Raw genomic sequence first — 27,656 nt, 5'->3', positions numbered from 1 at the left:
TGGTCCACAGTAGGTGCTCTTATTGTTTTGGCAGAGAAAGAAATATGCATTAATTACAAACCTGCTATGTGCCATATGCTTTTACACAAGTTTTCTTCTTTGATCTTCACAGCGACCCATTTTACTAGAAAGGATGGAGGATTAGAGAAGTTGAATAATTTGTGTAAAAGCATATAGCTAATCCGTGGTGGGATCAAAATTGAAAGCTATATATACCCTTCCAGTTCAGTGCTCCTTCCAATTTGGCATGTAAGAAGGGAAAGTGTAGGAAGGGGAGTGGTTCTTGCCGTTGATCTTACCAAACTGCGCCACATATGTGGCCATCTTCCTGCCTACGTGGGGAACTGACTCTGCACTAGAAAATGCAGACTGGGTGACCTCTTGAGTTTCTTTGCATCTCACAGAACCTCTGACTCCACGCCAGGCAGGCCGTATTGATTACGTCATTACAGGATAACCAGCAGATCCATGAAGCAAGCGCCAGAACTAATTGGGCCTGGTTCACTATAGATTCAAGTTTTATGGCTGAGCAACTTGTGAATTGAATTAAACCAAAGATATGTGGCACGTCTGACTTGCTTGAGTCTTGGGCATTGGTGTGTTCTTTGAGATCCTTCTCTGGGCGTGCTGGGTCAGGACCCAAAGAGCTGAAATGCCCAGTGCATTTCACGGTGAGTTTTCCTACCGACACAGGAAGTGGGGGGCACACAGCGGGAGGAGGGAATTAATATTCGCTGGACGTCAACCGTGTGCGAGGCGCCACATTAGGTACTTCATATCTTTTATCTTTATGCACCATCTTCAGTCATTTTTAGAATTCCCTTTTTACATAGTAAGTTGGAACGCTGGTATTTGTGTATTTGTAACTTAGCCATTGCTCTTGTCAAATGAGTCCACTTTTGTCAAATATGGAAGGAGGCTCAAAGTGACTTTTAGCTTGGATTTAGATAGGTCTGATAACCTGGCAAGGCAGGACTGCCAGAGGCTTTTTGCAAGGACTCTGAGAAGCTTCCTAGAAACTAATTCATGCTAAGGGGCTTGAGGGAGAACAGGCATGTGTTTGTTAAATAGCTAAGATCCATGCCCACTTTTTTCTTACTGAAAGAACCCAGGTATTGGCAGGGGTGTCGATATGCCTACCTGAACATTTGTTTTCCAGCTTTCCTTGAAGGTAGGAGGTATCATATTACTGAATTCTGGCCAGTAAAACATGAAAAGACACCTGCAGAGAGATTCTGGGAAAACTTCCACCTTTCCAAATAAAAAGAGAGACATGGAAGTGGTGTAACCTTCTCTTCCCCATCTTCATTCTGCCTTAAATATGAATATGATATCTGGAGTGGAAGCAGCCACCTTATGACCATGAGGCAACGGTATGAAGGAAGAAGACCAAGCAAGACCAGGAGGGTGGCAGAGAAGGTGGCCTGACATCGTCACTCTCCTCATCTGCACCAACAACTGCCTGCAGACTCCCTGTTACAAGGCAAAATAAAATCCTCATTGGCTTAAGCTCCTGTTACTGGGTTTTTCTAACACTTAAAGCCAAATATATTCACAACTGATATGCCCAGCAATAAAGTCTTCCTTGGATAGGAAAGGAGGTTCTCATACAACATGGATCTGTTACTTTTATTTGCCTCCTTTTTCATACTGGACCATTGTCACCATATTAAAGAAAGCAGAGGACCTATTGACAAAATAAAGTTAGCAAAGCTACTTCCCTGCAAACACTGTGTTCCCCTCTGACAATCTAACTGGAGAGGAAGAGAGATGGTGTGAGTTAGGGCTCTTCAGTTTCAAAACAATAGAAAACGAGCACAGACTGACTTCAGCAAAATGAGGACCCAGCTGGCTCACCTAACTGCCAATTCAGGAGGCGAGGCGTGCTGGGTCCACGGGCTCAGGCAACGCCATCAGGGCTGGGTCCCTCCACTCCACTGTTCTCTGCATTGACATCTCTCTTGGAAAGGCTCTCTCTTCGTTGCATCCTACTAATTCCAGTCTTAACATTCTCAGAAATCCAAATCCAGCAGATAAGGGAACACCTCTTTCCTGGTCACGCCACAAAAAGTTGAGCTTCACATTCCTGGCATGGGTCACATATGCCCGTCCCCGGAACTTGGTGGGAGGTGGGAGAATCATGCCTAGTGAAACTGTGTGGACTGATTGTGGGTACATGGTGGTTTCCCAGGGAAAACATATTCCCGAAAGGTCGGAGGGATGCATGGCAGGCAAATAACACCATCCACTGCTGAGATGCTCTTCCCAGCCCTGTTATTGCTACGATGTTTGGGCATGGAGACATCCCATAATTCAGTCGTGGTGGCAACAGTGCTCACTCCCTGAATATGGTAACATGAGAAAATTTCAAGAAAGAGATATCAAGTGGTTGGTAGCAGAAATAGGCTTTTCGAGGGGGCACATGCAAGACATTACCAGAGTCTGATGTCTTACATCAGAAGACAGAAGCTAAAGCCTGTGTTGTCCGGGTGCCCTATGAATATGACTCCGTTTGTCCTCACAGGCCAGGAAGAACAAAGAGTTAGACCGTCATCCAGCAGATACGGGGTGCCCACCATGTGCAGGGTCATTGGTGGGCTAGTTGATTGTGAAGGAATCAAAGACTAGAAGACATACCAACCCCCAAAGTTTTCACAAAGGTATTCGTTCAAACATAATTATTTATAATGATGCAAAGCCAAATATACAGACAACTGGCACCAGCTACGCGGAAAAGGAAATACTAATGAAGGCTGAGCATGCCAAGGAGGAAGCCACGAGGAAGGAATGAGCATTCAGGATCTGAAAAGAGATGTTTTCTTGAAATGAAAAAAATGCCCTTCTACAAATCAAAACTTTTCTCTTGCAATTCCTACTTTTCCAGTATCTCCAAGCTAGGAGTGCAAAGGCCATGCTTGACTTTCCAAAATTTACCTGCTCCTCAGGACTGACCCCAGGTGGAGGTGGGAGCACTCCCTGTGGACTCTGCAAAGACAGAGCTAACCACTGTGTGTGGGCCGAGACTGCCCCTCCCGGGCAGGTACAAAAGCCCCAAAGGTCACACAGGGAACACACACAGAGCCAGGCCACAGGCCTCTGATGCGATAAAATAAACCCAGGCTGTGGGAGCAGAGGGGCGGGCCACAACTCAAAGGGCACACGGGATCGAGGGGAGGACCTTGTTTTCTTAAAATGAGGAAGACGCAGGCAGGTTTCATTGCCGAGGGAAAGGTCCCACATGCACTTGCGTCTACACAGGAGGGAGCATCGATTGGAGCAGGATTCCTGAACGGGCTGGAAAGTGCAGCCCAGAGCACAGAGGATGTCAGTAGCTCGCGTTGGCCCAGCCAGAGGCTCAGTGGACAACAGCAAGGGTTCTGGAGTCCAATTTCAGTTGAGCTGGCTCCAATCCCTGGTCACCACTTCTAAGCTGGGTGACCTTGGGCTCCATGTCTTCCTCCAAAAGATAAGAATTTTATACTTCCATCATCAAATTGTCTTAAGGACTATATAAAATAATGCACACAAAAGGCTTAGCCTGATAGAAAAGAGTCTAATGTAAATCATAAGACATGTATATTATGTCATATTCAGTAGTAATTAAAAAGAATGAGTAGATCTTCATGTATAAGCATGAAAAGATCTGCCAGACACACTTCTGAGCTTTTTGAGCAGGAAATTACAAAGTGAAACGTATAGCAGGGTATCATTTACATGTAAAAATCCATATAACTGCAGTGGATTGAAAAGCGTGATACATGTATAAATCCCTGAGCTAATCATGACACAAAGAGAAATCTAATAAGATGAGAAAATTTTCAAGGATGCTAGGGAACCAACTCCTTCTTTTGAAAACAGGTACAAAAAATAAAATTAAACATATCTTCTTCTAATTCCCTATATAAGCTGTACTTCCAGTAACCAAATAGTTAAAAGTCTCTCAGAATATTCCCAGCTAATAAAGAAGGAATAATGAAATTTGAATATCACCATTCGGCAACCCCCAATAATAGATTTGAGTGCTGAGCATCGATGGGTAAGAAAGACAATTGCAAAGGAGGCACCTGCTGATGGGAAAACACAACATCCCTATGCAGGGATCTTAACAAAAAATCACATCTGAATCTGGGCCCGCCTCTAGCAGTACCCACCGATCTACGAGAAAAACAAGAACAGAGGAACATGTTAAATAATAGCAAGAGAATCCACCCAGCAGAAAACTCTCTGGGCAGCCTTGTTTCTCAAAAACAAAAGAACACAACCCCCTAAAAAGCTATAATGGGAAAGCAATCTTTAAGCCTAAAGATTAAAAAGGGATTTAAGAAGATACCCCTTTGATATTCGTGGAACACATTTGGATCTCGATCCAAACAAGCGAACTAGTAAAAGAAGTAAGGAAACACTGGAAAAATTAGGATACAAACTAAATATTTAAAATATTTAAGAATTCTTATTAATGGTTAAGGTGCTCGTCTGGGGTTAGGGTCGCTCGAGGCAGCCTCTGAGATGAGGATTAGTATGCCAGTGGCTTATTAAGGCGGTGCCTCTGGAAAATCTGGCAAGGGAGTTAGGGAAGGAAGATAGAGGAAAGAGAGAAAATCAGACAAGGATGCAATCTGAGGCACAGTCCCAGCCTCCACCGCATACTGGAGGGTGCTCTAGAGTAGGAATTACACTGTAAGGTTTGTCGCACTTTGACACAAAGGGGCTGGGCTTTCACAGCCAGCCCCAGTCCTTGGCCATGGGAGAAGTGTAGGATATGGAGACACTTCTGGCTCTTAGTGGGTGTCCTACATCACCTCTCCTGGAGAGCTCAGTCTTAGTTTAACTGTGGAAAGGCCAGCAATTTCCCCAAAGCCTAGGGCCCTTTATGCAAATCAGCCCCTGGAGCAGGCTAGGACTGGCCCAAGCTCCCTGAAGCATTTATGCAAATCTGGAGCTAAAAGTGACATTTCTTTAAGCATTTTTTAATGGAAATCTTTCTAAAATGTTTTACATCATAGAACTAAGTCAATGAAGAAAGTATACTGAATACAATTTAAACTTTTCTAAATGACTCAAGGTGACCTAAAATATGTTCCATAGAATACAAGTTCCAGAGAACACTGTGGGTGCTATGTAGAGAGGGTTCTCTGGTCAAGTAAGTATGAGATCCCCAGGAGGCAATGATTTCCCAAACCAATAATGCATGTCATCGATTCTCAGATGCATATTCATTTTCCCATTTTAGCATCTCTGAAATCCAGATGCATCTTACAACACATCTGATAAAATAGAGACAGAGGAACTACAAAACTAGAAAACTGCGTGCCAGGAGTCCACGTCCATTCTAAACCAGCTCAGCAAGAACAGAAAGGGAACTTAATTTGAGGTCCTACTATGTGCCTCGCATTGGGCTTGGTTTTCAAAGTGACTTCCACCAGATTCAGAGGGGCTGTTCCCCTCTCCCTGCCATAAGGATTTGAAGTTTGTCTGATCTATTGGTGCAGACACAGGGGCTGGAGGCTGGAGGGGGAGCCCAAGCTTCGTCCCCCTTAATCCAGCACCTGCTGCCTGCCTAGCAGCAAGCACTTCCCAGCCCATCCACGGGGCCCCAGGCAGCATCTCAGCTGGGCCCCAGTGTTTTACAACTTAATATCGAGGTTTTCCTGTGGTCTTGACTTCTGCCATCTTGTCAATTCTCCCTTCACTCTCCAGCTTCCTTTATCCTGCTTCATGACTCATTGTTTTCACCTGCTGCAGGTGGAGTCACATAACCTCAGCTGACAGGATGGAGGGAAAACTGTGACTCAGTAAACTCCGAATAAAAATCTGAGGTCGTCCTGAGGGTTCTAGACTTGCTTGGCCCTCACGGTATGGCCAGTGGGGAGGCAGAGGCTGGGGTGATGGGGCAGGGGCCAGCAGATGTGATCTCACTTTCAGACTGGACGCTCAGGGGTGTCAGTGGTCACTCAAAGGAATGTCATGAAGTTGGCCTCAATTCAGGCAGACACTCCTGTGGGAGGAGCTCCTATGGTGGGGATGGGGGCAGCCTCAGGGGGTCAAGGTCTCAGCGTCCACCATAGCCGGAGAGCCAGAGAGAAGAGGGTGAGGAGCTCAGGCAGGGCAGGAACAGAGGACCCGTCCCCGCAGGTGCTAAGCAGGAGAGACAGAGGCCACATCTTGTGGTTCAGGCCAGCTCGGCTGCTGCTCAGTGAGAATCACACAGGATTGGGGGTCTCCTCCACATGAAGGCAGAGACCCCAAAGGCCCACAGGAGCCAGGCTAGTCCCCCAGGGCAGTGGGCAATGGGTCAGACGACAGGAAAGTACTGGGAGAGTGAGCCCCGCTCCCCACACTCACTCCCAAGACTTGCTGATCTGAATTTTATAAAATACTCAGTTGGCCAAACACAACCTCGCCACAGGCCAGCACCACCTGAGGCTGGCAGATCCCAGACAGGACAGGGCCCAGGCGAGCACCCCGAGGTGAGCCACAGTCCCCCGTCAGGCCCTCCCCTGCTCCCATCAGAGCCAGACGTGGCTGACTTCGGTGACAGGCACATGCTGCTGACAGTTCTCCAGGAGCACGACCTCTCCTCTGCCCGAGGCCTGGCCTGGGCCCGTGCGCCCTGTAGCTGACCCCCAGCGAGCAGCATGCTGACCGAGAGCTGCACGACCCCACAGCCGTCCGTCGGTGGGTCTCCCCTTCCTCATGTGCTAAGCCAGAGGCCGGCCTGAGACTCTCTGATCTCGACTTTCAGTGTCGAGTTTCACCAGGGAATTGTCTTTCCTAAGGTGATACTAAAGTCGAAGTGACAAGGAGGGAGATAGGATGAGATCGACGTTTGATCGTGTCTGAATTTGACCCTCATCCGATGGGCAGAACTCCCTTCAAAGAAACTGTACTAAATCTCTTCTCTGCCCTTCCGCTCCGTTGAAAGAAAGCACACAGACCTATCTTCACCCACTCCTCCGCTAGCTAGCGCTGGGCAGGCCAGAACTCAAACCGTACAGAGCCCAGCTTGGGGCCCTCTCCCCCATCCCGCCTCCTGCGTGGCCGTCCCACTCGCGGCCCCCTCAGCGCAGGAGCCAGCTCTTTGGTGACAGCTCACCTGGCACAGGGCGTACCGCACCTGCACTCGCCTATGTGGTTAGAAACAAACTTCACTACCACGTGCCAGGCACTGGTCTCAGTGCTTTACAAATATTAACTCATATAATCCTCATCACAACTCTGTGAGATACGGACTATGATTATCCCCATTTCACAAATGAGGAAACTGAGGCACAGAGAGGTAATTTGCCCACATTTCCCCAGAAGCTGCATGTTACATGCTGCGGGTCCTCATTAATTATTGACCAAATTGAAATATTGATTGTGTGTGTGTGTGTGTGTGTGTGTGTGTGTGTGTGTGTGTGTGTGAGAGGAGAGGGAGAGGGAACTCACCAGTTGGGTGCAAGTAGCTGCTCCTGCGTTACTACAAGCAGAACTTAGGTTGTGCATAGAGCGTCTCATTGGTGAGCAATACTCAGAGTCATCCTGTATCTCTTCTTAGGGTCTTGTCTGTTTAATGAGGGGTCTGTATGGCTTGAGTAGGGGTTTGCCTAAGCCAAGAGGCAGACCGGGTCATGTCTTGAGGACCCTCTAAAAAGATATTTATTGCAAGTGTACTGCGTAGTAAGTACTTTCCCTGCACTACTTCATCAAAGCCCTCAACAATCGAGTGATGCAAACTTTTATTATGTCCATCTCAGAACTGAGGAAACTGAGACTCACAGAGATTACATGACTTGTCCAGGGTGCCCTGAACATGGTCCATCTGACTATAGCCCCAAGGCCTTAACCATTTGTGTTCGATGGCAAGGCAGTGAAGCATGAGGGTTTATTGCCCTTGTTGGTAAACATATTAAATGCACTTATCAAAATGGGCCAAGATTGGCCGGGCGCGGTGGCTCAGGCCCGTAATCCTAGCACTCTGGGAGGCCGAGGCGGGTGGATTGTTTGAGCTCAGGAGTTCGAGACCAGCCTGAGCAAGAGCGAGACCCTGTCTCTACTAAAAAAAAATAAAAAGAAATGATCTGGACAACTAAAAATATATAGAAAAAATTAGCCGGGCATGGTGGTGCGTGCCTGTAGTCCCAGCTACTCGGGAGGCTGAGGCAGTAGGATCGCTTGAGCCCAGGAGTTTGAGGTTGCTGTGAGCTAGGCTAACGCCACGGCACTCACTCTAGCCAGGGCAACAGAGTGAGACTCTGTCTCAAAAAAAAAAAAAAAAAAAAAGGGCCAAGATGAAAAACAGCAATTCTCAATTGTTTGGAAGAGTTTGGAAAAATAGTTATTCAAATACTTCTTGGGAGAGTGTCAATTGGTACAAATTTTCTGGAGTGCAATTCGACATAAAAGCCCTTTAAAAGTGACTATGTTTTAATTCTGTAATCTCATTTCTAGGCATTTTGCCTAAGAATATAATTGGACAATTATATGTGCAAAGCTGTTTGTTATAGAAGTTATTTCAATAGCGAAAATCTGGGAAAACTAACCAACAATAGGTGATTGGTGAAACAATGTAAGGGGTGACAAAATGCTTATGCATCCATAGAAAATGATGCTTTTAAACCAATTTACTGACAAGGTATGACACACGTGATTCTTTTTTCCTTGAAATATGGAGGTTACAAGCCAAAAAATAATCAATTTTTTTAATGAAAACCAGCCTGCAAAACAACCTACCCAAAATGTTAGTAATGGTTTTTTCTGGTTTGTGAGATTTTAAATAACATTTTTTTTCTCTTGCATAGCTATATTTTCCCTATAAAAACAATATTGTGCAATTTTCTAAAAAACAAATATATGTTTAAATGGGGCCCCAGAGCACAGAAGGGGGAAGTCACTGGCACGGTCTTGAGGCGTAAACAGCAGGCCCTGTGACCTGAGTCGCACCAGGACACCCCCAGCCCGCCCCGGCTAACTGCCACCAAGACCTGGCCTGCAAGCCAAGTTCTGGGGAAAACGGATGAGAACGACATAAAAAAGACAGATTAACCCAGGAATCATAAAATCCTTGATATTCAACCAATCATGAAAGCAAATGTAGCAGAAATCATTTGACAGGGAGCTTCTCCCCTGTTGCCCCTGGGAGGCCCAGCTGACAGGGAAGGGGACAGAGACAATGTCACCTGTGTAGTCTTAGGTCCCAGAACCAGCGCCCACCATGGGCAGACCAGTGGGAGGCATCCTGCCTGCACCAGTCGTCTTGGGTTCTCGGGTGGCTCAGCGCCTGGGAGCTGCCAGCAGCCACACCCCTACCTCTCGGGGGCTCGGGGCTGTTGGCAGCTGAGTGCATTCGCCTGGGGCGCTGGGGGATTAGACTTCGAGAATGCCAAATCGCCGGGGCCTTGCAGAGAACGGGCTCATTTCATACCTTGCCAATGGAAATGTGACTGGTGGCAGCTTTTTTGCAAAGCTATCTGGAAACATCCATCAAAATTGACTGCTTATGTATCCCCCAGCCCAGAAGTTTTACTCTTGAGATCTTTCCCATAGGAATAACGGCACTGGTTCAGGAAAACGCATCCCAGCGGGTCCGGCGCAGTGTTTGAAGTGTGCACCGACCGCAGTCATATTTCTGATTCCTACTTATTTCTGGCCCTGGGATCTGTCAGGTGACAGCAAGAAATTACAAAAGGGGTGGCGATTCTAACTCGGAAGTGAGGAAGGGCAGGAGGTGTCAGGGACTGTGGGTTCGAGGAGCTTGATCCAACCTAGGGGCAGGAGGGCTGGTGTTTTATCAGGCCTGGTAAGACACATACACGGAAATGGCTGTGATGAAAGAAGACGTGTGTGTGCTCACAGATCGCTGGACACACGGGAGGCACAGCACGCCACACCACGCAGGGCCACACGGGAAGCAGCAGGGTGGGCCGGGAGGCAGAAAGAGGGGAACACATGGGCGGGAAGCTTTGTCATGACTTTGCTGGGAAGCAGCAGGTGTGGGGGGGGGGGTAAACAGGCTTACTGGCCTGTTTGAGTACTTTGGGGGCTCTGGGTTATAAGGCATATTCATAGGAGTCTAGTAGCTGGCCCTGGGGAGGTTTATCAGTGCAGAGTGTAAGGGCTGATAGAGGAGGTGTAGACCATGGGCTATGGACCCACCGTGTACTATGAAAGTCACACTTGAAAGGGAAGCCTTTCCTTCTCTAGGGATTGGCTAACCCTGGGAGGGGGTGCTCTCCAGGGTCAACAAGGCTTCAGATGTCAAAATATCCATATAAAAAGACATAATTGGCACAGCTTGCCAGGCCCCAGGCATTCAGTGGCGTCGGTTTACCTCAGCTGGGTCCGGAGAACCATGTGGGCCAACCAATCAGCCGCCAGAGGCAGAATCGTGCGAGGCCCCTGTCCAGCAGGCAGGGCCAGCATTGCTGGGGAGAGGAAAGCAGGACAGACAAGGGACACTGGCTGCTTCTGAAGCTTCGAACGGTGTGTGGGAGACGCAGTGGCACACCGGAGAGACTCAGGCTGTCAGGGAGTTTAACTTCCAGGTTTGGGGTTCAGACCTCATTCCAAGGCCCAACATGCCAGGCAGAGGCCCTGTGTGACATGTGACCATTTTCTCTCGGGATTTTCTTTCTTTCTGGGTTTATCCTGCAGACAGAAACTGGAGTCTGGCGAGTAACTGAGGCCCCAAGGGGAGTGAAAGCAGCCAACAGGGAGAGAGAGACTCTTCCTTCGCCTTGTGCCAAAACCAAATTCCAAGGACTTGGGTGGCCTCCGGAGACTCAGAGGTGGGTCAGGAAATGAAGCGTGCTCCGAATGGGAAGTCTGACTTCTAATGACGCGTGCGCACATGAAAAGGCTGCCTCCACCCGACACCTGTCACCTGCACTGCCCCCACCCAGTCTAGACCGGGACTTGGGTCTGGCTGTGGGCAGCTCCACCTCCCCCAACCCAGTTACTTCCTCAACAGTGGAAATTAATGTTGCTCGTATTTTAAAAGAAGAAAAACCAGGCCAGAGAGATTCTATCCATGGCACTGGATTGGGAACTTAATAGAGTGAAGGAGTTTGTCTTCATCTCAGCCAAAAGCTGCATCTTACTTAAAAGCACTCATAACACTTGCACAGAACCCGACATGGATGTGGCTCTGTTACATGACTGGCATTTGTGACGGTCGGAAGAGTGGGAATGGCTCCTTTGGGCCACCTAGAGACTTATTTAACGTGCACAAAAATCTCTGCACATCTGTCACCCAACCCAGCTGGCCAAATTGCTTCACACGACACAGAAAGTCCCTGGGGATAGTCCCTGGGCACAGGCTGGGGCAACAGGTGAAAGCCCTTGGCCATGGGAAACCCCTTCATGTCCCTGGGTTTTGCCTGAAGGGGCATATGTTTCCAGCTTAGCCTGCCGGCCTGCTCTCATCAAAGGAGATGGCTTACGACTCCAGATGGCCTTCCGCTGCCTGAATTCATGTGTCTGCGCTGAGGTTCCGCTGCTTTCCTGCCCCTTCCTGCCACCCTCTCCCTCTAGGCCACCGTGTGCCCACCACTTGCTTGTCGGAAGGGCCGTCTTTCTCCATATGTCCCCAGGCCACTCCTCTTGCCCTAAAATGGCACCAATATGTAGCCCCAGCCTGTTACTCCCTAACGAAATGTGTTGATACCCACCAACAAGATCCCCTCCTCGAATGGAACAAAGGAGCAGAGACACAGTCCCTGATGAGCAGGGATAATGTGCCCACCCCGGGAGCCAGGGCCCAGGTCTGTGGTTCTCCCTCCCATCCCCAGGTGCTGAAAAGGCTACAGGAGCTAGCTTTTAAACAGTCTCTTAGGGCAGTGGGCCTCAGACATTAAAGAACACACAAATCTCCTGGAGATCTTGTTCGAATGCAGATTCTGCTGCAGGAGGCATGGAGTGAGGCCTAAAATGATGGGCACCCAACAAGCTCCCTTGCGACCTGATGCTGCTGGCCCAGGGACCACACTTTGAGTAGCAAGGACATAGGGAGCAGACAGCTGTCACCTTCAAATGCACACACACACACGCACACACGCACACACGCTAAGGCAAACAACAGTAGGCTAAAGGGCCACTGTAAAAATGGTCTGTTTCTGGAATTGCACTGTTTCGAAGGTCTTAAGTTCCCCACATGGCTTCAAGCTACAAGCTGCTGTCATTTTGATAACATTTATAAACATATCTTTTTTTTAAAAAAAATCTTGCACTCATACCAAATTCCAAACACTTTAATAGGGAGAACCAGAAACACCTGAGCAAGGGAGCAAGGCTAAGTCCCCAGTGACTCGAGGCAGATGTGGGGTCGAACCTGAAGGGCTCCAGAAACAAGCGCAGGCCGCTGACACCGCCTGGCACACGGGAAAGCCCGGCGTGGGCTGGCGCTGCTGCTGTCCTCACCTGACTGGCAGGGAGGGCTGCTGGGGAGGGGACCGGCTGTGTGCGGTTGCTAGAGGGTGTAACTCCAAATCGATTTGGAGTCGGATGCTTTTTGTTTTGGTTTTCTTTTCCTTTTTTTCTCCAGTTTTGCCTCAGGGAGAGAATCCCTTGGAGGTGATACTTGTTCCCTGTCCTGTGGTTTTGCACTCCTCTTTTTACGAGATCTGTCCAGAAAGTATCCAGCCACGTTATATCGTTCATATTACACATTCGGATACTTTCCAGACAGACCTCGTATAGACTAAGTGCGTAGCTGATAATACACAAAGAAATTGCTGGGCAGATTTCACAGAGGGTCCACACCCTTCCGGAATGCAGTGGGTGGTTGTGTCACTTCTTCCCAACTATTCAGGAGTCAACCTCTCCACTTGCAGAAGGCGGCCTCACCTTTAAAGTGTCAGGCCCCTCTCGAAACACCTCTCCCATCCAAGTTATCTGGAGCCAGCCCGGCACCACCCCAGAGGTCCCTGAGTGGATGGAGAAGGCTTCACCTCCTGCGGTGCCCAGATACCTGCCAAGATTCCTCCCTTCCGACCCACAACCCAAGCAGTGTTTTTCTGTAGGGTTCACGTTTAGCCGTGCGCACCTCTCTGGAACCGATTCTAAGCTATCTGGTGCCATCTGCCGGCCAACTGCAGCCACGGCCAAAGGGCGTTTTCCCAGACCCCAGCGAAGCAGAGGGAACACTTCGCCAGATCATTTTAATTCTCTCCAGTGCCAACCTATTCCTATTCGCACTAAAAAGGCTCCAGGTATGTTATGAGGTTTGCGTAGCGTGGTGGGAAGAATCCAGGATTAGGAACTGGCTCACACTCAGGTCGGCCTCCCCAGCTTCGTGTCCGAGGCAAGTTGCTCACGTGCCGAGTCTTCGTTTCCTTAGTTGTGAAAGGGCAGTGACCAAGTGCCTGGGAGGTTGTTACCTGGATTCCATTGTTAATGGGTGTAGAGTTCCTGAATGTAGCAGGCCCCAAAGATGGGGTACGATTTTATTCCTTCGACTCTGTCATTCGTGATGTTATTAAATTCTGCCTAAAACTGGTTAGCATGATGCCAGCAGCACCTCAAAAATGATTGTTCTGTCTCTATACATGTGGGTCGATTTCTTCTTTCTGCCCTAAAACTATGTCTTTGCCCCATAAAAGACACTCTCTCCACCCATATTCCAACCTCAGTCTTTGACCGTAGTAAGATAGATGACGGCTCAATGATTGCCCCATTTTGCATCTGCCCAGAGGATGGGAGGTAAGAAGCATCCATGGGATATTTTCATGCCAGCCTGACACTTTAGGGGTGTGAGTGCCTCACCAGCCACTTGAGGTCATGTGGTCCCAGAAAGAACCTTTAGTGGTCCTGGAGCCATCCAGGTAGACACTCAGTGAGCTGTGAGCTGTCAGTTTATAGGAGTTTGAGCTCTCAGATGAAATACAACAGTAGAAAGGTCATGAGGGCTCCAAAGATGGTGTTTCCGGCTTCTGCTACTACCTGGCTATGGGACATGTGTTCCCAAGTGTTCCTTAGTCTGCGCCCTGTAGGCACCACTGAGACCGCCTATGCCTGCAGCAGCCCTGCCTCCACTCCAAGAGTTACCGGAGTGACTATATAAGCTGCAAACAGTAAACCAAAGCTCAGAGATGCCTGGCGGGCTCACATGTCCCTCTAGACATAATAGTAAACATTCCCCTCCCAAAACATAACTCATTTTCTCAGCCACCTTTGCATTTAGGGGTGAATATGTGACATTAATCTGGCCGACGAGAAGCAAGAGACAGTTAATAGGTGAGAATGCTGGGAAAGCTCCATAAAAGGGGAGCCGACTCAGCCAGGCTGTTCCTTTCAGGCCTTGCCCATTCCCTTCGTCCTGCTAGAAATGCGAAGGAGATGGTCGGAGGTTGGCAGCTATCTTGTGGCCATGAGACAAGCATGCACTGAGCATGATGGAGGAGAAAGACAGAGGCAGCCTGGGCCCTGATGACATTATGCAGCTGCTCCTCCAGTCCCAGGCTGACAACATCCAGACTTTACATTATGTGAGAAAAATAAAACCCTTCATTGGAATAAACCACTATTTTTTAAATATCTGATACTTGCAGTTGAAAGTAAATCTTAAGTGACACAGGATAGTTGTTGCTGAGTAACCAACTGCCCAGTGAGGTATGCAGGAAGGAAGGATTTTTTTTCTCATTTTCTTAATCAGTGCTATTCTAGGTACAGAATGAAAATGTTTGCTACTTAGTAGACTCTCAGTATTTTTCCATCAATTCTAAACTCACACAGAACACATTTTGAGTTGTTTGTTTGCCTTAACATCTAAATATTTATCTCCTAGTTCCGATTTCAACTTTGTACTTCGTGAGTTTGAATTGTGACAACTGAGTGAGATAAAACACATAAAAAGCTCAGCACAGTGCATAGCACACGGGCACCTCATTTAATGTAGGGAATGCATTCTGTAAACTGGCGATCTAACTAAATCTGCACAGTAAGGGGACATTATATGATAGACCTAATGGCGATGTGTTCCTGAACTCCTAACTTATTATATATTACTAACAATTAAGGGTTTATTTGATTATTTAAACTATAGTACAAATAAACTTAGATTAATAAAAATATTACATATTATAAAATGCATACTAATAAAAGAAAATTAACTTTAGAAAGTTATGTACTGGGAACTGCACAGCCCAGCATGGCCAGGGCAGCCCCCAACACAATGGAGAAGATGCTGGCCACCATTGAATGATACATAATCATGAGGCAGGACTCTGCCAAGGCACAGTCCCCAGGAAAGGTGTGAAGCTATCCTTGGAGACTTCGTACCCTAATGCATGTGATTCTTTTCTCTGGAGTTACGGGGCTTGGTGGCACATGCTTCAAAGGACAGGTTTATCCACAGTGGAGACCAGCTTGGAGGGTGAACACCAGGCTCAAGGAGTCCTCAGGGTGTGGGGAATCCAGACACAGCCTGCTGGTCAGCCCTGGCTACCTGCCTGTCCCCTGGCACAAGCTGCGGTGTTTGAATCTGGCAAACAAACCAAGTCTGGCTGCAGATACTTTGTTCATAGTCCTTGTCTTTGCTCTTGGAGGTGGTTGGAGGGGTCCTCCTACTTCTCTCAGATGAAGAGCTGCTGGCGGGATACACTGCTTGGAGTTGCGCTGGTGGTTGCCATTGCCGGGTCTAGAGAACAACCGTCACATACCTTTTACGATCCAGCTGGATCTTCTCTGCTTGTGTCTCTTTGAGACAGGCTCAGGCCATTAACTTACACGTTTTTGTTTTTTTTTTCCTGCCAGTCATTGCAGGTTAAAATGATTTACTAGAACACAGCATAAATGGAAGAAAGAAAGGCTACAAGGGAATTAACAACCTTCTTGGTGGAATACATTCAACTTAAGAGAGCGAGGGCACAGGCTTCTTGGCAGAGAGGGTCTGCGTCACAGGGTGCCAACTGTCACTGTTTAGGAGCGTGCACAATGGTTTTTACTCTTTCTGTTTCTGAGCAAAGGTATACAAGAGCTCTCAAAACACTGGGAAAAATATTTAACAGTAAACTACAAAGGATTTTTCATACACGTACACTTACATAAATCTTTTCCTTAGGAAAATAAGTTCAGAGACAAGTAATGTCATAAATTACTACACTGCAGATTTCATTAAATGGAATATGTATGTACTGACTCCAAAAAATTACTCTTGCCTATCGCTTCCTAACAAAGAAACACTATGTTCTTTCTTTCAAAGCCATTTGTTAAAGTTTTGTCTTATGCAAGGCCTAGTGTTAGAAACTAGAAATTAAACATGAATAAAACATAAATGCCACACTTACAGGGCAGCAGCGTAGCACAGTGGTTGAGACCCTGAAGACTGACTGCCACAGTGTGAGTGCCGGCGCTGCCAGCTACGACACCTGTGGCTGTGGGCGATTACATTACCTCTTTGTGACTCAGTTTTCTCATCTGCAAAATAGGCATAATAATAATACTGACCTTACAAGGTTGTTGTGAAGATTGAGTTAATACCTGTCAAGCACTTGGAACAGTTACTACATTTTAAGCATTTTTAAAGAAGTAAAATAAAGGGGCATGGGATTCAGAGGCAAAAAGAGACACATAACCAGATAACTTGAGCAATATGAAAAGCACTGTGATAAATATGTGTTCTGGAAGCTCAAAGAAGACCAGCCCTAACAGGGAAGTCAGGAAGAGTTTCTCAGAGAAGATGAGAGAAATGGTCCTAAAACTGAATCTTGCAGGATAAGCGAGAGTCCTCCAGGGGTCAGGGAGGACGCAGAGACCCTGTCATGTCCGGGCACCTAAGTTGTCTTTTTTGACTTGTCCGGGGACCCCACCTTCTCCCAGGTGCTCCCAGGCCCATGGCAAGAGACAAGCCCCAGCGCAAGCAGCGACCCTGGGCTGGGGTGGAGGAGGAGTGCTTAGGAGTTTCCCTTTCGAAACCCTGGCCCTGACCTCAGTCCTCCACAATCAATCGGTCAGTCAGGCTCGTAACTGTCATCACAGCTGGTCTGTGGCAGGCGTGACAGCCCATCGCAACCAGAAATGTGCAGCAGTGGTGACTCCGGTGACTCCCGGTGGAGACATCAGAATGGCCGTGCCTCTAAGTCTGGGGTCCCCACATTCAGGGATGAAGAGGGGAGCACCTCTCCCAGGGCATGGAGGAAGAAGGGCTCAGGGCAGATTCCAGCCTTTCTTGGCTGTCTCTGAAGAGCTTCCTCCCAAAGAACCCAGGCCCAGCCTGAGAGAGAAGCAAGGCTGATTCGCACCAGAGAGACGGGATCAGACGCCCCTCATCCTCCAGCTGTCTGTGACCGTGTGAGGAGAATCTTCAGGAGCACGGCAAAAGCAGGTCTCACTCATGGAATTCACGTCCTGTGATCTGGCGGGTAAGAAGACTGCAGCCTTCTCCCTTCAGAGCTGAGTTTAAATGTAAAACTCTCGTGTGCAGCGCCCTGGTCTGACTTTCACTTGCCATCTTTCCCTTTCACCATCGTGGTTTCTTCCGTGGATCCTATACCGATTAGCCGATGGCTCAGAGGGGACTTGGAGGGGTGGGGATTGGTAAATTAAAAACTAATAATTAAAAAAAGCCTGTCCACCATTGCTTGGTTTCCACCTCCCAAAGACCAGTTCCCAGAGTTCAGTAGTTGACACCCATCAGAAAGAAGCAATACTGGATGAACTACGTACATGTTCGTCCGGAATTTGGCAATTATATAGCTGCAGGTTGGTACCTGCTAATTGTACTTAAGGAGTATTTTGCCTTGGGCACTGCAGATTTACAAGATTCCCACATGCCCACAAGTAGAAGAGGTGTTTTATAGCCAACCTTATTCGTGAAGTTCCTCAAATATGTGTATCACACGAATTCAATAGTCACAGCAATAGGACCTTGGTTCTGCGATACAGAGAGAGAGGTACGTGGACCACCTCTGCCCTCTATCCTGTTATGGAGGTTGGAGACCAGCCCCGTGCACAGCTGGTACCCATTCTGTTCCATTAGAGTTCATCTTGTGAGTACGGCTTACCAACTGTAATCTCTAATCCTGTGGTTCTCAAAATGTGATCTCCAGACAGGCAGCATCAACATCACCTGGGACTTGGTAGAAATCATATTCATGGCCTCACCTCACCCGGCCTTGTGAAGACCTTTCGAGTCAGAAACTCTGGGGTGGGGCTCAGAAATCTGTATTTTAATTTAATTACCAGGTGATTCCAATGCACGTGTAAATTTGAAAACAACTGATCTAGTCTTTTTTTGTTCTGTTTTGTTTTTTGAGACAGAGCCTCATTTTGTCACCCTGGCTAGAGTGTCCTGGCATCAGCCTAGCTCACAGGAACCTCAAACTCCTGGGCTCAAGCGATCCTCCTGCCTCAGCCTCCCAGTAACTGGGACTACAGGCATGTGCCACCACATCTGGTTAATTTTTTCTATTTTTAGTAGAGACGGGGGGTCTCACTCTTGCTCAGGCTGGTCTCGAACTCCTGAGCACAAGCAATCCTCCCACCTGGGTCTCTCAGAGTGCTAAGATTACCGGCATGAGCCACTGTACCCGGCCGATTGATCTAGTCTTGGCACTGACAAATCTTTACTGTAAACGACCAAATCATCCATTTGCCAGCCATTCGTTCCTCATGTCACTAAACTCTGCTTTAACGTAGAGTGAAAACAGCCGTAGAGAATACATATGATGATTGAGCTCAACTGTGTTTTAATAAAACCTTATATCCAAAAACAAGCGGCAGGCCAGACCTGGGCCCAGGGAGGTAGCTTGCCAACCCTTGGCCTAGTCCATCTTGATACATCCCTGAGATTTTCATGTCAGATTTCATCAGTCAGAATCTTAACTTCAGCCGTGTCTCTGATCCTGGGTCCCTCTCAAGTCCTTGGTGTTTTTTAAAATGACATTTACCTGTGGTAAGTGACCCATTCAGAGCCCACCACCTGCACAGTCAACAGTGCTCCTTGAGCACAGAAGCCTCCGTTTCCATAAAACAGAAAGTGAATGGTGTCTCCTGGAGTTGTCAGATGGTGACCCAGGACACAAAATTCCCTACAACCACACTGCTGACCCCAACAGAGCCTCCCCTAGAAACCCAATTTCATGACCCCTTATCTAAGTGTGCACACTGTGCTACCTCCACGTATTCAGGGCCACATGAACAAGAAACAATTAAACGGACCATGATAGGTTTTCAAAGTCACTCATTATTGGCTCACACATTTGTCTAGACTTTGTCAGCCAGTGTCCCATCCAGAGACCTTATTCTGTTCACAGAGCAGCTGGTGGTCTCTCCCCACCATTCATACCGTATGCACATTTTCCAGCAGCGTGCAGACAGGTTTGGTCTGACCAGGATGACATCTAGGTCTCATGTTGAAAATCAGCTTTGATGGAGGGTAAGGGCTGTCCGACATGCCGTGGCGTAGTATTCACATTCCACAGGGAGTGCGTCCTGCTTCACGGATCAATCCACAATTCCCTGCTCTGCCCCTGATGCAGTGGTGGCAGCATGCCCTCCGTATGCCAACCCGACCAGACCGTTCCCACCCCATCCGTGTCCAGCAGCACTGGGAGGAAGAGAAATTCAGATTAGCTTGTGACCATCAGTGAAGGCAAAGTTACTGAGCTCACGCTAAAATCAAAATGGGGTTGCTGGCCCCACTCTGTGACCAATAGCATCTCTGAAAATATCTAATTTTTAATCTTTACAGCTTCCTCTCTTCCCTTCTCCTGGTAACAGAAGGTGTGTTCATAGAATCCCTGCCTCGCCACAGGGATTCAGCCAATGGGGGAGAAGCCAAGACAGTAAGAGTTCTCCCCGGGAGTTTTCAGACTAGATTTGGGAGAAAATAGCCCTTTTCCTCTCTGGTTGTGATGACCTTAGGAGAAGAACCCAGAGTTATGGAGCCGATGGTGGAAATGCCCCACCAGGTAGAAATGCTGAACTGAAGGAATGAAACTCCTCCACTATGGCGAGAACCAAAGAAAAAATAGGCAACAAAGCAAGAACCCTGACCACCATCCACTCTGGGATGCTCCTGTTACCATGGATGGACATCATCCCTAGAGTTTGATCTTACAAGACAGTAAATTCAAACTTTTTAAAAAACTTTTAACTTTGGCTTTTTAGCTTCAGTTTGAATTGGGTTGGGTTACATTTATCATTTGTATCTACAAGAGTTTTGACTAATATGATTACTCCAAAATGGATAAATGGGGGTGTGGGAAGGAGGCAATCTAGGCCAGAAACATAATTATCAAGAAAATTATAAACGTGTGAGTCTGGGCTACTTCAGCTAAAGCACAGATGAAGTGCGATGTATAACCTACTGACGATGGAAAAGTGTGAAAAGACTTGTAGCATTTTCTCATTAATTTGTGCATTAGAACGAGCCAAGTTATCACACAGTAACAAACAACCCCAAATTTCAGTGGCTTTAATGCAGCAAAGGATTTAGGGTGACCTAGGTGCCTCTTTGAGACGCCTTTATCCACGTTGTGGCTCGGGGGTCCAGCGTTGCTTTACTCTTGCAGCTCTGCCCCTAAGTCACGGCTTCCTTCCTCCAGGATCACACGCCCTGAGAGGCGCACAGGCTTTGCACGGTCTCTGCTTGCAAATGACCAGAACTAGGCACATGGCCCTGCCCGAGCGCAAGGGGGCCTGCCTTCCATGTGCCTGGAAGGGGAAGAAAACTGGATACGGTACTCGTAGTAATGGAACTGGCAACGTCTACCGCATTGTGTGGTGCATCTTTCCACGGCACAAAAGGGAGCTCAGCTAGTGCAAAAGCCAAATACGGCTTAGAGGAAGACTGAACAGGTGTGTTTTTCTGATACCCTCGCATATCAATTAACAGCAATGTCCTCCCCAAACATCTACTAAACACAGATCCTGAGGCCATCCCATCAGCACAGGCCTATTGAGCTTTGCTGTGATTGCCTCTACCCTCTGCAGGACGATCAGCTGATGGATGCAGACAGAAGGGTGTGTGTGAAAGAGGGCAGTGAATTAACACATTGATAAAAACACAGAAGGGGAAACAGAGACCAGACAGGCAGAGAAGCATGCCCTATATCTGTCTCTCATCTCTTTCCACTCTCTCTGGCTCTGTCCCTTTGAAGAGGACACATCTTCTACCCTTCTACCCTCCTTTATCCCACTTCAATACTGCAGGCTAAAAGATGACCTTAGTCAAAACCCTGAAGGGTAAGGGCCCCAGGACACCTCTCCCCGTGCCCATCTCACCTTCCAATCCTCATCTGTCCAGCATGTGGTTTTCCACCGGTAGGTAACGTTGCCTGTGCACCCATCATGTGATACGTGATAGGAGCTTTATACATATCACCTTACTTAAGACCATAGCAACCCGATAAGGATGAATTGTTGTTCCCATTTTACAGATGAGGAAGCTGAGAATAAACTAGGTTAAGTAACTGCTCTTTAGGTTACACTGTTAATAAATGGCAAAGCAGGAATCTGCACCCAGGTCTGATGACTGCAAAGCCAGACTCTGCTACATGTATTGTACTAGGCTGCCTTCCCAACCATTGCTTTGTTTTCATTTCCCAAACATTCAAAGGGGGCCTACAATGTGTTCCACATGTCCACAAGAATGAGCAAGGCAGAGAGATCTGCCCTCGAGTCACTCACGGTCTAAATCAATGCCACAAACGTGGAGGTAAAGCTATGCCTACGATGAGGCGAAAGCTGTCATGTGCCTGCAGAGGTGGAGAAGGTTTCAGACAGGAGGGAACATTGACTGTTTTGAGGAAGAAAAGTTGGTGGCCGGAGGGTGGGGTAAGAGGGAGAATTTTCACTGTGCGCACTTTTATGTCTTTTGAACACAGGAATCCCAGTGGGATGCCACGAGGCACGTAGAGCAGGTGGGTGAGGCCCTCATGGAGGACACAGGTCACATGTGGTCCCAGCTGCTCACAGCCACCACCACACCTGGCCTTCCAGCAGCCCTCAGTGTCAGGCCAGCAAGGCCGGGCGTCGGGACTGTGGTCAGATTAACGCTCCTCAGACCAGCACCCTCAGTGAGGCTGTGGCCAAGCCAGCTGAGAAAGGCCGAGAACGGGTCCTGGGCAGTCCTCCCCATCTCCCAGGGGACAGCCAGCTAGGAGAGCTGCCCCAAAGTAGAGGAAGGCTGGTTCTAGAAACAGGAATAATCCAGAGCAGTGGTCTTAAGGTGTGGGACCCAAACCCACAGCAGCTCCACCACCTGGAAATGTGTTAGAAATGCAGATTCCCAGGTTCCACCCAATCAGAAATTCTGTGTCCATTTTTAATCCGTAGAGGAGTTCTTTAAAAAATGCTATTTCTCTCTTCCCAAGAAGAACGGGACATGGTGGGGCCAGTCATTCAACCCCGGCACAGGCCTCTCCTCCCCACCCACCTCCCCAGGGCCAGCCTGGGCCACCTCCTCAGAACCACAGATGCTCCATCCCTCAGGGAAGCCACCTCATGGCGCAGAAGGAGTTGCAAGGGAGCAGAGGAAGCTGTTGCGTGTATTGACTTGCAGAATAACAAGCTGTTTCTTAGGGGGAGAGGGTGAGGAGGTGAGTGCTCCCTGGATATTGACAGAAGAGGGAGGGAAAGGGACCCCAAGCAGACTAGAAGGCCACTCATGAGTGGTGCCAGGGGAGCACAGCTACACTCTGGGCAGGTGACAGAAAACATGGGAACGCCTCACAAGGAGCAGTTAGACAACTGGGCACTTAGTTGAGCACACAGTTCCTTGAGCACCTACTGTGTGCCAGGCCCACAGGAAAGCAAAGAGGCAAGGCGGAAGCATGGAAAGAAGTTGGGCTCTGCAGCCAGTCTGCCTGGGCTCGAATCCCCACTAGGGTGGCATTCGGGCGTTAGTACCTGTATTGCCAAGCCAGCTTTGTTCACAGGGAGCATCTGTTCCGTGTGGTCACAGCCCCACCCTTCGTTGGCCAGTGCTGGGATCATCCTAGTTGTTATATGATATCTTTTGAATATCACTCCTGTTGTCGCTTACTGGTGGAGTGAACTTAACAAGTTATTAAGCCCCTCCACACCCCTGCTTCCTTATCTGTAAAATGGGAACAATAACAGGACCAAGCTCAGGGGTTAGGAGGACTAAGTGAGTTAACATCAGCACTGTGCTTAGAATGGTGCCTGATTTGTAATGAGTTCTCAGTTAAATATTAGCTGTTAGGTAGTTCTTCTCTCCCGGAGCATTAATAGTGCTTGAGAAAGGGCCAGCTTCCCAGAGTGACACTGTCCACACAGAGTGGCCCAGTTTGCTGAAGGCAGAAGCTTAATTCCCCCAGCGACTCAATTCCTGGGCTTGACCCCACCATCAGCGGGGTGGGGACGATGGCACCATTCCCTGTCTCCAGCCAGGACGGAGCCACTGCACACACAGGCAACTCGCTCACTCCAGAACTCACAGGTGTTCTGGCCCCAGTGCTGGAACAGGCCCTTGGAGCCCATTCAAACTTGGAGAAATATTTAGATCCAATCAAAACCACTCCAGATTGTTGGCTCTTATTTTAGACAAACAGGATAAGCAAACTTGGCCTGAATGTGAATTGGTAATAAATACTCTCTTTTCCCATCTTTCCAATTATTCAATGCCAAATGCTCGGGGTCCAAATGTCTCATGGGAAATGTCTGAAGGGTTTCTGGAGTGTTTGCTTATTTGGTTAAGAACAAAATTCTTTACATGGTACAGACCTTTCCCATACGTGTGATGCTCACGGTATGGCTGAGAGAAAAGTAGGACAGGTGGCCTTAATCTCACACTGGACAGCTGGGACCTGAGACCAGTGAGCGTAGGCGGTTTGTCTGGAGGCTCAAGGATGTTTCTTCTGGGGAAAAGGCATGAAACTGTCACTCTAGAAATGCGGCCCCTTCCTACTCACTGGCCAGTTGTAGCCCTCATTCAGCACGCTACTCCCCCAAACACTCAGCCCAGCTCAGAGTTTCTTGAAGATGTTTTACATGCACCCACGCCCGACAGGCGTTGACAACCACCACGGTGTATGTTGCCTCATGCAGGAGCAGGTGGCTTATCACGCCAACCCACTCATCCCTCTCCCACCACCCCTCTTCAGCACAGACCACTCACTGTAAGTCAGTCCTGAGCATGTGCTCACACCTCCTGCACAGGAAGAAGATTTAGTTACCTATTAATACTTCTACATGCTAAAATGGGCATTTGGGGATGGGGCAGAATGAAATATTTTTTAAATATTGAAAAGAATAACATGCATCTCTACAGAAAGACAGTCCACTTCATATCCTATACACACAAGATAACATGCAAGTATTAAAATGAGAAACAAAGCGATGTGGTGACTTGCAATTTTTCAAGCAGACCTGGGCAAGAAGACATTACTTGTAACCATGAAGAAAAAGAACTGTATGAAATATCCTTTATCGTGCAGTAGGTGTAAGCACACAACATATTCAGTATATTGTGGAGCTCCAAACTACTAAAATGATCTCCATATCCTTACGGGGTCGAGGGGAACGTAAACTTTCTTTTCCATCTTAAAAAGCCATGAAATCAACTGAAAGGCAACAAAGTACTTTACCCTGTATATCGGCCTCATAGACACTGCCACAGTTTTGTTAGTGATTCAGACAACGGTTTCACAAGAGGTGCATAATATGATTATCTTCATACTTGTGCTTCTCCATTGGAGGTGGGGAGGGATGGTCCCAACAGCAAGACAGCTGGGCGATGAGCAGTCTCGTCAGGCACCCCAGCCGTAGCGCGTGATCACGGCCTGACGACGAGGAGTGTGGCCAGAGACCATCAATTCTTCCTTCCGAATATATCTAACTTTTTTTGGGGGGGGGGGGCTTCTGATACTGCCCTGAACACTAATCCAGGCCCTCCCTGACCCTCCGTTCTGTCTCCAACTTTTTCCCATTTGTTCCTTCGAATGGACCCTGGCCAGATTCATATTCCTATACTCCTAGACAAGATACACACAAGCCGGTGGTAGTAGCCAAGTTCCCCGGGCACAGGGAACTGTCAGAAGGCTCTGGCCCTGCTCGCCTCAGCCGCACCGTCCCTCCCTAGCAGAATCCTCACAGTAACCAGAACAGCGTTGACGTGACGCCTCCTCCTAATCCACCTGGGAATCCCTTCACCCTCCTCCCCGACTTTCCCAAGTCCTTCCAAATCTAACTCAAATTCCATCGCTCCCATAAAGTCTTCCCTGTCTCCTCTAGGCTGAATTCCTTTCCCACACTGTGACAGCGACAGCGTTTGCCATGGCTCTATTAGCCAGCACGTGGAGAAACACGGTATGGGAGAGTAAAGCCATTGGGCAGAGAGAAGCTGAGATAGGAGGCGTGTTTTACGTATGAGAACTTTTAAATCTTTTCTGAAGTCAAGTAAGGAATAGATAAATCAATTTTCATATAATCCACCAGCCAGAATGACTAAAATAAATATTTTTTAATTTTAAAATAAGACAAAACCAATGTTGGCAAGAATATAAAGCAATGGGAACTCTATATGCATACTCTACAGTCTATACGGATACACTACTAGGAGAAGGGTAGATTGGTCAGTCACTTGAGTGTGAAACGTGAGGGTGTACTCACAGAGCCTATATCTACCACGTAAGCTTATCAATGAGTCAGCAATTCCAACAAGTGCACACAAATGCACCAGAGAGATACACCAGAATGTCCCCAGCTACACTGACTGTAATGGCTAAATACTAGAAACAGCCCAAAGGTTCATCCACTGTGGAAAGAAGAGATAACTTGAATGAGTCAGTACAGTGGTTTAAAATGCAGCACTGCTAATGAATGGACTCAGCTCCATACAAGGATCTGGATAAATCTCACAAAGATGAAATTGAATGAAGGAAGCCAATCACAAAAGAAATAGCAAAATGGTTAGAAAGGAATACAAAGTGGTCTCTGAGATTGTGGTCTTGTTCTGGTAATTGATCCAGAGGCTAGTTACATGAGTGGATGTATTTTGTGAAAACCTGTCAAGCTGTGTGTCTCTGCTAAGTACAGTTTCTGTTACACATGTTATATGTGTATTGCATTTAACTGGTGGCTTTGTGTGTGTGTTCGATGCTCCCAGTTGGGAAGCAAAGAAGGAAAAATCGTGCAGAGCCCATAAATAATATCCTTCATTGTGTGCTGGCTCCGTGGCATGCAAGCTGTGCAGTGACATAGGACCCTGCACTTATGGGGTCCCAAACTGGGTCAATGGTCTACTGTCACTGTCTTATAATTCTTAATACTTTTTAAATCAGGGACCTGCATTTTCCTTTTACCCTGGGCCCTGCGAATTATGTAGCCAATCCTGAGTACCAGCTTATTGCCAACTCCCTAGTACCCAGAATCCAAAATTCTTTCAGTAGATCTGAGAGCATATGACTGAATTGAATAGACTCAACCTCTGAAACACTTTTGAAGGCCTTCTTAAGTAACTAGCATGGCAGCTGACTTTCTTAACATAAAGTCCCAGAGATGCCAGTTAATTTCAAAGCCAAGGGTGGAGAAAGGGAGAAGTGGAAGGGGCTGCTACCCTCTGAGTCTTCTAAGCAAGTTCTTGAATGAATCAGGAAAATCACTCAATGCAGCCAAATGCAAGGGGAAAGTATTGTTTTCCCTGCTCCGCTGGCTACCATGTTTCTGGCTTGTTACCCTGTTGAGGAGCAGATTGATAAATTTGAGGACTGGGCCTGATTAACTCAACTCCCCTTCTCCCCTCTAGGGAACGAACTGCCCTGGGGGAGCAGGTGGAGTTTGCGAGTCCTCTGCCCCTCCTGGGGCAGGGTCTGTCTAGTGTGGGGAGGGTGGGCTGCCTTCTCAAGTGTCACCAGTTGTCAGGGGGTGGGGAGAGGGATGAGTGTGTCCAATTTTGGGTGTACTGACAGGCCTAAAGCCATGCCCTTCATCCTGGCTCCTACTGGTACTAAAGTGACATTTGGCTTCCACCTGCCCCTCCCCCCCCTTATCTCAGGTCTCAAATCATTCAGAATGGGGTAGGGAAGAGGGAGCTGACTAGGTTTCTGACCTTCTAGAAAACTACAGTGCTTTGCCTTCTCTTTAAAAATGGCAAGAGAACTCTTGTGTAAGAGCCCCCTACAAAGGATTCCATGACTATAACCAAGCAACGAAAATCAGCCTCCAAGCTGGCCTCTGCGGCTTCAAGGTGGGAGGCCCGCATCTCACATGGAACAACCTTCTCCTTCCAGACACTACTGAGTTTGCTTCTCCTCCCCTCTGCTCCCTCCTGCTGCTGAAGCTTTGGAGAGAGGAATAAAACCTGTCTTCACTAGGAGTCCAACCAGGTGGGCTTCTCACCCTGAAAATCATTTTCTGCTGAATTAAATGAAATTCTACACCCTGGTTGAACAGCTGACACCACAGCCTGCCCATCACCTCTATTTTTCTGCCTGAATTTTGCTCACAGTTAATCTGCTGAAGGTCCGGGAGATTTTCTGGGGTTATTTCACATGAAAGGAAGAGAGTTCTTATTTTCAACTGAGAATAGATAAAATTCCCGGGGGACACCTCAGTCGACCAACTGCTCCTGCTGACTTTAGGTAACCAGTCTGGTGCTGCCTTCAATTTCAATTAGCCCCAAGGAGACTTTTCTTTTAGTGTGACAGTAGAAATAATACCTTTTTTCTTTAAATGCTATCAACCGCTAAATTTCCAAATTAGAGCCATGCATTTTT

This window comes from Propithecus coquereli, unplaced genomic scaffold (genome assembly GCF_000956105.1).
Source record: "Propithecus coquereli isolate 6110/MARCELLA unplaced genomic scaffold, Pcoq_1.0 Scaffold33, whole genome shotgun sequence".
Lineage (NCBI taxonomy): Eukaryota > Metazoa > Chordata > Mammalia > Primates > Indriidae > Propithecus > Propithecus coquereli.
This window is presented reverse-complemented; position numbering follows the sequence as displayed.